We start from the raw sequence: 11897 nt of genomic DNA, 5'->3' as shown, positions 1-11897 counted from the left end.
TGGTTAAGGGCAGTCAGGTCTAGGGAGAACCAAGGGCTATATCTGTTCCTGGTTCTAAATTTCTTGAAAGGGGCATGCTTATTTAAGATGGTGAGGAAGGCATTTAAAAAAAATAACCAGGCATCCTCTACTGACGGGATGGGGTCAATATCTTTCCAGGATACCAGGGCCAGGTCGATTAGAAAGGCTTGCTCGTTGAAATGTTTCAGGGAGCGTTTGACAGTGATGAGTGGAGGGCGTTTGACCTCTGAACCATTACGGGTGTAGGCAATGAGGCAGTGATCGCTGAGATCTTGGTTGAAAACAGCAGAGGTGTATTTAGAGGGCACGTTGGTTAGGATGATATCTATGAGGGTGCCAGTGTTTGCGGCTTTGGGGTTGTACCTGGTGGGTTCATTAATAATTTGTGTGAGATTGAGGGCATCAAGCTTGGATTGTAGGATGGCTGGGGTGTTAAGCATGTCCCAGTTTAGGTCACCTAGTAGCACGAGCTCTGAAGATAGATGGGGGGCAATCAGTTCACATATGGTGTCCAGAGCACAGCTAGGGGCCGAGGGGGGTCTATAGCAGGCGGCGACGGTGAGAGACTTGTTTTTGGAGAGGTGGATTTTTAAAAGTAGAAGTTCAAATTGTTTGGGTACAGACCTGGATAGCAGGACAAAGCTCTGCAGGCTATCTCTGCAGTAGATTGCAACACCGCCCCCTTTGGTTGTTCTATCTTGTCTGAAAACGTTGTAGTTAGGGATGAAGATTTCAGAGTTTTTGGTGGACTTCCTAAGCCAAGATTCAGACACAGCTAGGACATCCGGGTTGGCAGAGTGTGCTAAAGCAGTGAATAAAACAAACTTAGGGAGGAGGCTTCTAATGTTAACATGCATGAAACCAAGGCTATTACGGTTACAGAAGTCATCAAAACAGAGCGCCTGGGGAGTAGGAGTGGAGCCAGGCACTGCAGGGCCTGGATTCACCTCTACATCCCCAGAGGAGCAGAGAAGAATGAGTATAAGGGTACGGCTAAAAGCTATAAGAATTGGTCGTCTGTGACGTCCAGAATAGAGAGAAAAAGGAGCAGGTTTCTGGGGGCGATAAAATAGCTTCAAGGTATAATGTACAGACAAAGGTATGGTGGGATGTGAATACAGAGGAGGTAAACCTAGGCATTTAGTGATGATGAGAGAGATATTGTCTCTAGAAACATCATTGAAACCAGAAGATGTCATAGCATGTGTGGGTGGAGGAACTGAGAGGTTGGATAAGGTATAATGAGCAGGGCTAGAGGCTCTACAGTGAAATAAGCCAATAAACACTAACCAGAACAGCAATGGACATTGCATATTGACATTGAGGAGAGGCATGCTTAGCCGAGTGATCAAAGGGGCCAGTGAGATTCAGACAGCTAGCCGGGCCATAGGTAGCAAGCTGGTGGAAGATGGAGGGAGGTCATTTTTTAGCCACCTCGTGCATTTCCGTCTGTGGGTTAGTGGGGTTCCGTGTGGAAGGGGGGACCAGTCCAAGTTGGCAAAATAGTTAGTTATAGTGCCCCAAGAAAAGTGTCCGATAGACCTATTCAGATCGCAGCCGATAAGACAGCTAACGATTAACGATTAGTGGGCCGCAGATGGGCGATCAGGTTACGTCGCGACGGAGGGGCCAGTTGGATAACTCCCTCGGGCAGATAACGTCGGTGGTCCGGTCGAGAGGACCCGATGGGGCTCCGCATCGGCAGTAAAGCGGGTCAGGATAGGTGATTGTAGCCCAGGGGACACTTCAGCTGGCTAGCTCAGGAAAAGCCCACGAGTGGCTGACGGAACTCTTCAGCTGGCTAGCTCCGGGATAATGTGTGTTAATTCCGGGACCGACATTGCCAATAGTCACTCAGGTAGCAGCTAGTTAGCTGCAAGATCCAGGTGTAAATGTCCAGAGCCTGCGGTAGAAATCGGGGAAAGGAGAGAGAATAGGTCCGGTGTGCTCTGGTCTGAGTCGCGCTGTACAAAAACTGGCGATAGCTTTCCGAGCTAATGGATAGCGGAGGACAGCTAACCGTGGCTAGCTGAACTCCAACGTTAGCCAGTGAAAATGGCTAACCTCTGGCTAGCTTCTGTTGTGGATTTCGGATTTGAGGTAAATAATACTTTCTTTTTTAAATTGGTGAGGCGGGTTGCAGGAGAGTGCTATGAGGTTGAGTTTTAGAAGAAAAAATGTAAAAAGATAATGCGAAAAAAAATATGTAAATATATATATACACGGGACACGACAAGAGGAGGGTAAAGGACGTCTGAACTGCTACGCCATCTTGGATAGGAAAAGTTGCGAACGTCATTATAACAGAGAAGAAGAAGACATCATTCCACTTACCAATCAACATTGTCCATCATGTTCGGTTGGTGTAGGCACTGCAGCGTTCAAATGCTAGTCGGAACTAGAAAACGCAGACATTTTCGACTTGCTAACTGATTGAACACAGCATGTGTATAACTACAACCTGTTAGCGAGTCTAAAATGTAGTAGTTTCCTAGTTCCGACTTGTACGTGAACGCAGAATACTTCCCATTGTTGCATGCATGGTCTCATCAGACTAGTATGGCAAAATGTAATAAGATCAGATAGGGGTGTGCAACATAACGTTCACTTCATAGGATGACACATAAGTATGGGCTAAAGGGAATTCCTATAGAGAAAAATCTATTAGCCTTATTTTTGATTAGTCGAGGGAACTTCTGGAAGCTATCAGACCCTCGGAAAATAACTTCCCCATTCCAAATGATCCCATGCAACTATAGAAATGTGAATTGTGCTCCCTGACCAATTTGTGATTGAGATATGCATAATGTTCTAATATAACGTTTTTATTTTCCAAATTAGAAACGTGTTAGATTAAATTAGTAACCGTTTTATCTTTTTACAAGCTGCCTTCGAGCAAGCAAGCCAAGCCTTCTCCAGCGAGCTAGCAGGACTGAACTGTCAAAGTCTAATGTGATTTAAGACAATAGAAAAGTTATACTTATAAGTTTGCATCAAATAGTCTTGTCTACTCCTAATTTTGTATGCCTATTCATAGATTATATATTATCATAACGCATTGTAAAGAGACTGCTTTTTAAACAACTAATTGGAAAACATCAGTTAAATTATTAGAATTCCATTTCGTTTTTTTTCTTCTGTGAACTCAATGTGCACATTGCAGTTTTTCTAGAGATAAATCAGATCCAGCCTGAACTGTGCTGTCAATCCGGAAAATGTGAAGAACTTTTTCAACGTTTTTTCAAGGGAATTCGCAAAAACCATCAAGCACTACGGTGAAACCGGCTCTCATTAGAGTTACCAGCCACAGATATTGCAGCTCAAATAAATGCTTCACAGAGTTCAACAGACACATCTCAACATCAACTGGGGGCGCGTAAATCAGGCCTTCATGGTCAAATTGCTGCAAAGAAACCTCTAGTAAAGGACACCAATAAGAAGAAGAGACTTGCTTGGGCCAAGAAACACGAGCAGTGGACATTAGACCGGTGAAAATCTGTCCTTTGGTCGGATGAGTCCAAATTTTTGATTTTTGGTTCCAACCACCATGTCTTTGTGAGACGCAGATTAGGTAAACAGATGATCTCCGCATGTGTGGTTCCCACCGTGAAGCATGGAGGTGTGATGGTGTGGGGGTGCTTTGCTGGTGACACTGTCAGTGATTTATTTCAATCAATCAATCAAATGTATTTATGAAGCCCTTTCTACATCAGCAGATGTCACAAAGTGCTATACAGAAACCCAGCCTAAAACCCCAAACAGCAAGCAATTCAGATGTAGAAGCACGGTGTTTAGGAAAGAAAAACTCCCTAGAAAGGAAGGAACCTAGGAAGAAACCTAGAGAGGAACCAGGCTCTGAGGGGTGGCCAGTCCTCTTCTGACTTTGCCGGATGGGGATTATAAGAGTGCATGGCCATTTAAGGCCAGATAGAATTCAGTGCACATGTAACCAGCATGGCTACCACAGTATTCTGCAACGATACGCCATCCCATCTGGTTTGCGCTTAGTGGGGCTATCATTTGTTTTTCAACAGGACAATGACCCAACACACCTTCAGGCTGTGTAAGGGCTATTTGACCAAGAAGGAGAGTGATGGAGTGCTGCATCAGATGACCTGGCCTCCACAATCACCCAACCTCAACCCAATTGAGATGTTTTGGGATGAGTCGGACCGCAGAGTGAAGGAAAAGCAGCCAACAAGTGCTCAGCATATATGGGAACTCCTTCAAGACTGTTGGAAAAGTATTCCAGGTGAAGCTGGTTGAGAGAAAGCCAAGAGTGTGCAAAGCTCTCATCAAGGCAAAGGGTGACAACAAATATTTTGATTCATTAAATATGTTTTGGTTACTACATGAGTCCATATGTGTTATTTCATAGTTTCGATGTCTTCACTATTATTCTACAATGTATAAAACAGTAAAAATAAAGAAAAACCCTTGAATGAGTAGGTGTGTCCAAACTTTTGACTGCATTAGGAAAGTATTCAGACCCCTTCCCCTTTTCCACAGTTTGATAAGTTACAGCCTTATTCTAAAATGGATAAAATATTTTTCTCCCTCGTCAATCTACACAAAATACCACATAATGACAAAGTGAAAACAGATTCTTAGACATTTTATAAAAAATGTATGACAACAGAAATACCTTATTTACATAAGTATTCAGACCCGTTGCTATGAGACTCGAAATTGAGCTCCTTGAGATGTTTCTACAACGTGATTGGAGTCCACCTGTGGTAAATTCAATTGATTGGACATGATTTGGAAAGGCACACACCTGTCTATATACGGTCCCACAGTTGACAGTGCATGTCAGAATTGTTTGGGGAGATTTTTGCAAATGTATAAAAAATTAAAAACTTAAATATTACATTTACATAAGTATTCAGACCCTTTACTCAGTACTTTGTTGAAGCACCTTTGGCAGAGATTACAGCCTCGAGTGTTCTTGGCTATGACGCTACAAGCTTGGCACATCTGTATTTGGGGAGTTTCTCCCATTCTTCTCTACAGATCCTCTCAAGCTCTGCCAGGTTGGATGGGGAGTGTCGCTGCACAGCTACTTTCAGGTCTCTCCAGAGATGTTCCATTGGGTTCAAGTCCTGGCTCTGGCTGGGCCACTCAAGGACATTCAGAGACCTATCCCAATGCCACTCCTGCGTTGTCTTGGCTCTGTGCTTAGGGTCATTGTCCTTTTAGAAGGTGAACCTTCGCCCCAGTCAGAGGTCCTGAGCACTCTGGTGCAGGTTTTCATCAAAGATATCTCTGTACTTTGCTCTGTTCATCTTTCCCTCGATCCTAACTAGTCTCCCAGTCCCTGACGCTGAAAAGCATCACCACAATGGCCTCCCAAATGGTGCAGTGGTCTAAGGCACTGCATCACAGTGCTAGAGGTGTTACTACAGACCTGGGTTCATTCCTGGGCTGTACCACAACCGGCCATGGCCGGGAGTCCCATAGGACGGCGTCGTCTGTGTTAGGGGAGGGTTTGACCGTTGGGGCTTTACTTGGCTCATTGTGCCCTAGTGACTCCTTGTGGTGGTCTGGGTGCCTGCAGGCTGGCCACAGTCACCAGTTGAACAGTGTTTCTGGGCTTGAGTTAAGCTGGCGGGTGTTAAGGAGTGTGGTTAGGCTGGTCATGTTTCGGATGACGCATGATTCCACCTTCGCCTCTCCTGAACCCGTTGGGGAGTTTCAGCGATGAGACAAGATCAAAAGGGGGGTAAAAAAATAGTTTCCTCCAGACATGACGCTTGGCATTCAGGCCAAAGACTTCAATCTTGGTTTCATCAGACCAGAGACTATTGTTTCTAATGGTCTGAGAGTCCTTTAGGTACCTTTTGGCAAACTCCAAGCAGGCTGTCATGCTTTTTACTGAGGACTGGCTTCGGTCTGGCCACTCTACCATAAAGGCCTGATTGGTGGAGTGCCGCAGAGATGGTTGTCCTTCTAGAAGGTTCTCCCATTTCCACAGAGGAACTCTGGAAGTCAGCCATAAATACATCAGTGAATACATCAGTCAACACCATTTAGGAAATAAAAGTTGTGACCAAAATGTTTCTGATCGGGTTGACGATCATCTTCTAAAGTTAGATTTGTATCCCTCCATTTAGTATGATATGTATGCTTGTCCATCATCCATTTTGTATGATATTGTAGCAATCCTCGCTATATGAGCCACATTACAATTTCCGTTAAGTGGGTTAACCCTATTCAAATCAAAGTTTATTTGTCATGTGCGCTGAATACAACAGGTGTAGACCTTACAGTGAAATGCTTACTTACAGGCTCTAACCAATAGTGCAAAAAAGGTATTAGGTGAACAATAGGTAAGTAAAGAAATAAAACAACAGTAAAATGACAGGCTATATACAGTAGCGAGGCTATAAAAGTAGCGAGGCTACATACAGACACCGGTTAGTCAGGCTGATTGAGGTAGTATGTACATGTAGATATGGTTAAAGTGACTATGCATATATGATGAACAGAGAGTAGCAGTAGCGTAAAAGAGGGGTTGGCGGGTGGTGGGTGGTGGTTGGCGGGACACAATGCAGATAGCCCGTTTAGCCAATGTGCGGGAGCACTGGTTGGTCGGCCCAATTGAGGTAGTATGTACATGAATGTATAGTTAAAGTGACTATGCATATATGATAAACAGAGAGTAGCAGCGGCGTAAAAAGAGGGGTTGGGGGGGCACACAATGCAAATAGTTCGGATAGCCATTTGATTACCTGTTCAGGAGTCTTATGGCTTGGGGGTAAAAACTTTTGAGAAGCCTTTTTGTCCTAGACTTGGCACTCCAGTACTGCTTGCCATGCGGTAGCAGAGAGAACAGTCTATGACTGGGGTGGCTGGGGTCTTTGACAATATTTAGGGCCTTCCTCTGACACTGCCTGGTGTAGAGTTCCTGGATGGCAGGCAGCTTAGCCCCAGTGATGTACTGGGCAGTACGCACTACCCTCTGTAGTGCCTTGTGGTCAGAGGCCGAGCAATTGCCGTACCAGGCAGTGATGCTCTCGATGTTGCAGCTGTAAAACCTTTTGAGGATCTCAGGACCCATGCCAAATCTTTTTAGTTTCCTGAGGGGGAATAGGCTTTGTCGTTCCCTCTTCACGACTGTCTTGGTGTGTTTGGACCATTCTAGTTTGTTGTTGATGTGGACACTAAGGAACTTGAAGCTCTCAACCTGCTCCACTACCGTCGATGAAAATGGGGGCGTGCTCTGTCCTCCTTTTCCTGTAGTCCACAATCATCTCCTTAGTCTTGGTTACATTGAGGGATAGGTTGTTATTCTGGCACCACTCGGCCAGGTCTCTGACCTCCTCCTTATAGACTGTCTCGTCGTTGTTGGTGATCAGGCCTACCACAGTTGTGTCGTCTGCATACTTAATGATGGTGTTGGAGTCGTGCCTGGCCAAGCAGTCGTGGGTGAACAGGGAGTACAGGAGGGGACTGAGCACGCACCCCTGGGGAGCTCCAATGTTGAGGATCAGCGTGGCAGATGTGTTGCTACCTACCCTCACCACCTGGGGGCGGCCCGTCAGGAAGTCCAGGATCCAGTTGCAGAGGGAGGTGTTTAGTCCCAGGATCCTTAGCTTAGTGATGAGCTTTGATGGTACTATGGTGTTGAACGCTGAGCTGTAGTCAATGAATAGCATTCTCACATAAGTGTTCCTTTTGTCCAGGTGGGAAAGGGCAGTGTGGAGTGCAATAGAGATTGCATCATCTGTGGATCTGTTTGGGCAGTATGGAAATTGGAGTGGGTCTAGGGTTTCTGGGATAATGGTGCTGATGTGAGCCATTACCAACATTTCAAAGCACTTCATGGCTATGGACGTGAGTGCTACTGGTCAGTAGTCATTTAGGCAGGTTGCCTTTGTGTTTTTGGGCACAGGGACTATGGTGGTCTGCTTGAAACATGTTGGTATTACAGACTCAATCAGGGACATATTGAAAATGTCAGTGAAGACACCTGTCAGTTGGTCAGCACTTCATGGCTATGGACGTGAGTGCTACTGGTCAGTAGTCATTTAGGCAGGTTGCCTTTGTGATTTTGGGCACAGGGACTATGGTGGTCTGCTTGAAACATGTTGGTATTACAGACTCAATCAGGGACATATTGAAAATGTCAGTGAAGACACCTGCCAGTTGGTCAGCACATGCCTGGAGCACACGTCCTGGTAATCCGTCTGGCCCTGCTGCCTTGTGTATGTTGACCTGTTTAAACGTCTTACTCACGTCGGCTATGGAGAGCGTGATCACACAGTCGTCCGGAACAGCTGATGCTCTCATGCATTCCTCAGTGTTGCTTGCCTCGAAGTGAGCATAGAAGTGGTTTAGCTCGTCTGGTAGGCTCGTGTCAATGGGTAGCTTGTGGCTGTGCTTCCCTATGTAGTCTGTAATAGTTTGCAAACCCTGCCACATAAGATGAGCATCGGAGCCGGTGTAGTATGATTCAATCTTAGCCCTGTATTGACGCTTTGCCTGTTTGATGGTTCGTCGCAGGGCATAGCAGGATTTCTTGTAAGCTTCCAGGTTAGAGACCCGCAACTTGAAAGCGGCAGCTCTACCCTTTAGCTCAGTGCGAATGTTGCCTGTAATCCATGGCTTCTGGTTGGGAATATACGTACAGTCACTGTGGGGACGACGTCCTCAATGCACTTATTGATAAAGCCAGTGACTGATGTGGTGTACTCCTCAATGTCATCGGAAGAATCCCAGAACATGTTCCAGTCTGTGATAGCAAAAGAGTCCTGTAGTTTAGCATCTGCTTTATCTGACCACTTTTTTATAAACTGAGTCACTGGTGTTTCCTGCTTTCATTTTAGCTTTTAAGCAGGAATCAGGAGGATAGAGTTGTGGTCGGATTTACCAAATGGAGGGCGACGGAGAGCTTTGTACGCGTCTCTATGTGTGGAGTACAGGTGGTCTAGAATTTTTTTCCCTCTGGTTGTACATTTAACATGTTGATAGAAATTTGGTAGAACTGATTTAAGTTTCCCTGCATTAAAGTCTCCGGCCGCTTGGAGCGTCGCCTCTGGGTGAGTGGTTTCCTGTTTGCTTATTTCCTTATACAGCTGACTGAGTGCGGTCTTAGTGCCAGCATCTGTCTGTGGTGGTAAATAAACAGCCACGAAAAGTATAGCTGAAAACTCTCTAGGCAAGTAGTGTGGCCTGCAATTTATCACAATATACTTTACTTCAGGCGAGCAAAATCTAGAGACTTCCTTAGATTTCGTGCACCAGCTGTTGTTTACAAATTTGCACAGCCCGACCCCCTCGTCTTACCAGAGTGTGCTGTTCTATCTTGTCGGTGCAGCGTATATCCCGCTAGCTGAATATCCATGTCGTCATTCAGCCACGATTCCGTGAAACATAGGATATTACAGTTTTTGATGTCCTGTTGGTAGGATATTCGTGATCGTACCTCGTCTAATTTATTGTCCAATGATTGCACGTTGGCGAGTAGTATTGACGGTAACGGCAGCTTTCACAATCGCCTTCACCGGGTCCCGACCAGGGATCTGGTGGCTCTATTGGAGCGATGCGTAGGGTGTTTGCCTTTCACGCCAAAAACCTGAGTTCGCTTCCCTGTCCCACCGTTCGCTACGTTGGTATCCAAAGTGGGATGGCGGCCGTGGGGCCATCGGAACGCACTGCTCTGGACATGTGACGAGGTTGGTTGAAGCACGGGTACTCTTTTCTGAGAGGGCAGTGTATCGATCCTCATTATATGCGCCACATTACAATTCCCATCAAGTGGGTTAACCCTAACAGAAAGACAGCACAAACCGTCATTCTGATACCCAACTTCGCATTTGCACTGTTCTGCAATTAAATTACTTTTTGTAAAATGTTCTGTGGAATTTGTTAAAAGTAGTCCTTGTGCATAGAGTGGTATGGTTTGTTTAACTTTGCAATCATTGGTTTTTGTTTGGAATACATTTTAAAGGAAGAATTCTGAGTATCTACATCAATCTGTTACTGTGGAATTGCCCAGTTACAAACATTTCTGACCATCACAGAGAGTCAAGATGGCTTCCCCCATCCTGACACCCACTCTCTCAAACCAAGGGTGCGTTCAGTTCGATTCAACGTTTGCTACGTTGTGTGAGTGTTTGTATTGAGTGAAACGTTTCCCCAAAACAATTCTTTATAACAGCCTTTGAGGCACGTTTGCTCCCGTTTGGTGGGTGTGGCGAGGTGTGGCCTGATCAATATGGGTGTGACTGTTTAAAAATGCGAAACTCGTGCAGCACACACCATACAATCTCCCTCTGGGCCACCATAATCACACTGTTCTTCAACTGGTCGTTTAGTACAGTACCATTTCCGTACAGCCTATACATCTCATGGAACCTTGGATTCCAATTGAATAACATTAAAAGAAGGAATAACACAAATGTATGAATAAAATATAACATATTTTGGGAGAACTGCTATCACAGAACCATAGCAATCCCCTCTCTCATTTCCTAACCTCTCTATCCTTTCTTTTCTTTTTTCCTCCCTCCTTCGTGGCGAATGAGCAGTTTCCATTATGCCACAGGTCCACGTTAAGGAGATGGAAACAGGCTGGCACCTGCAATTATCCCTGCTCACCCAGCCGTGGGCCGTTAGGTGCTGAGGAACAGTTCTCTCTCTCTCTCTCTCACACACAAACACACCTCCCCCCACACTCCTCACACACCTGCCAAAGAGCCTGATTAATAAGACTGCAGCACTGTGTAGGTTTCTGTGTACACACGCATGCACACACACAAGGTGCACATAGGCACAGATGTAAACATGCATGTATCACCAACACATTTATTGCTATAGGCACATATAGTACGGTTACACACAGCCTTCAGTGCACACTAACACAAATACAGTGTGGATAGATACAATGGCAAACTCACAAAAAATGTGGACAGACACACACACACAGGTGCGCATGCACTCGGCACACAAACAGTCTAACCCATAATTTATCCTAATGTCCCCAGTCCTTTTCTCTCTATCTATCTCCCTCAGGCCCAATAACCCAGGTGCAGAAGCCTTTCATTGTGACAAGACAAATAGATCACCTTAAACCAGGCCCCTCCGTTCTCTCTCCATTTCTCACACATTCAAACACACACACAGTTCTGTTGTGAAGACACACACAGTTGATGTGGGAGAATAACAGAACTCTACAGAGGGAACTTTCCAGATGTTTCCGTACAACCTGCGTTGTGGCATCATTTGGACATTTTAATTGGTTAGCCTCAGAATACGGCATAAAGATTTTAGTACACAAAAACCAGACTAATTTTAACTATCATCCATCTGTGTAATGATAAGACAACGCATAACGCAAGGCAAACTGCATTTTACGGCTGAATAAATGTAGACAAGGCAAAAAAAACAAACAAGCTCTTCACTATTCTGCCAGAGAGACAGTGATCCAAACGAGAAGGCACGCCGGAGAAGTGTTTCATCTAACGTGGCCTGAACCTCGATCTATTTTAACAACTGCAGTCATAAGCAATCCTGGAGATCTATGAAACATATATTTTCCCTCCCCCCTCCAGCTGCTGAAGCAGCACCTGCATGGATTTAAATGACTCCATTGATATCCACGGAGACAGATCCATTTCTGTCCTCTCTATCACCGTAGATGGAGAGAGGTTGGAGAAAGTCCCCCAGCATGAAATGATCATTCATTGCGTGTCGCCTTCCAGAATGTCGAACAGTTCTATTTTAAGCTGGTCGAATGTTAGCAGCACAATGGGAGACGATTTGAAGGCTTGAATAGTAGAGGAGCAAATGACATGTTCCATTCTATATTTTCAGATCATTTCCTGGTTCACTCCTAGGTTGAATATACATGCGTTGTTGGACCTAGGTTTACT

This window comes from Salmo salar, chromosome 29, assembly GCF_965601325.2.
Source record: "Salmo salar chromosome 29, fSalSal1, whole genome shotgun sequence".
Classification (NCBI taxonomy): Eukaryota; Metazoa; Chordata; class Actinopteri; order Salmoniformes; family Salmonidae; genus Salmo; species Salmo salar.
The sequence above is the reverse complement of the archived record's forward strand: the minus strand, read 5'-3'. Positions refer to the sequence as shown.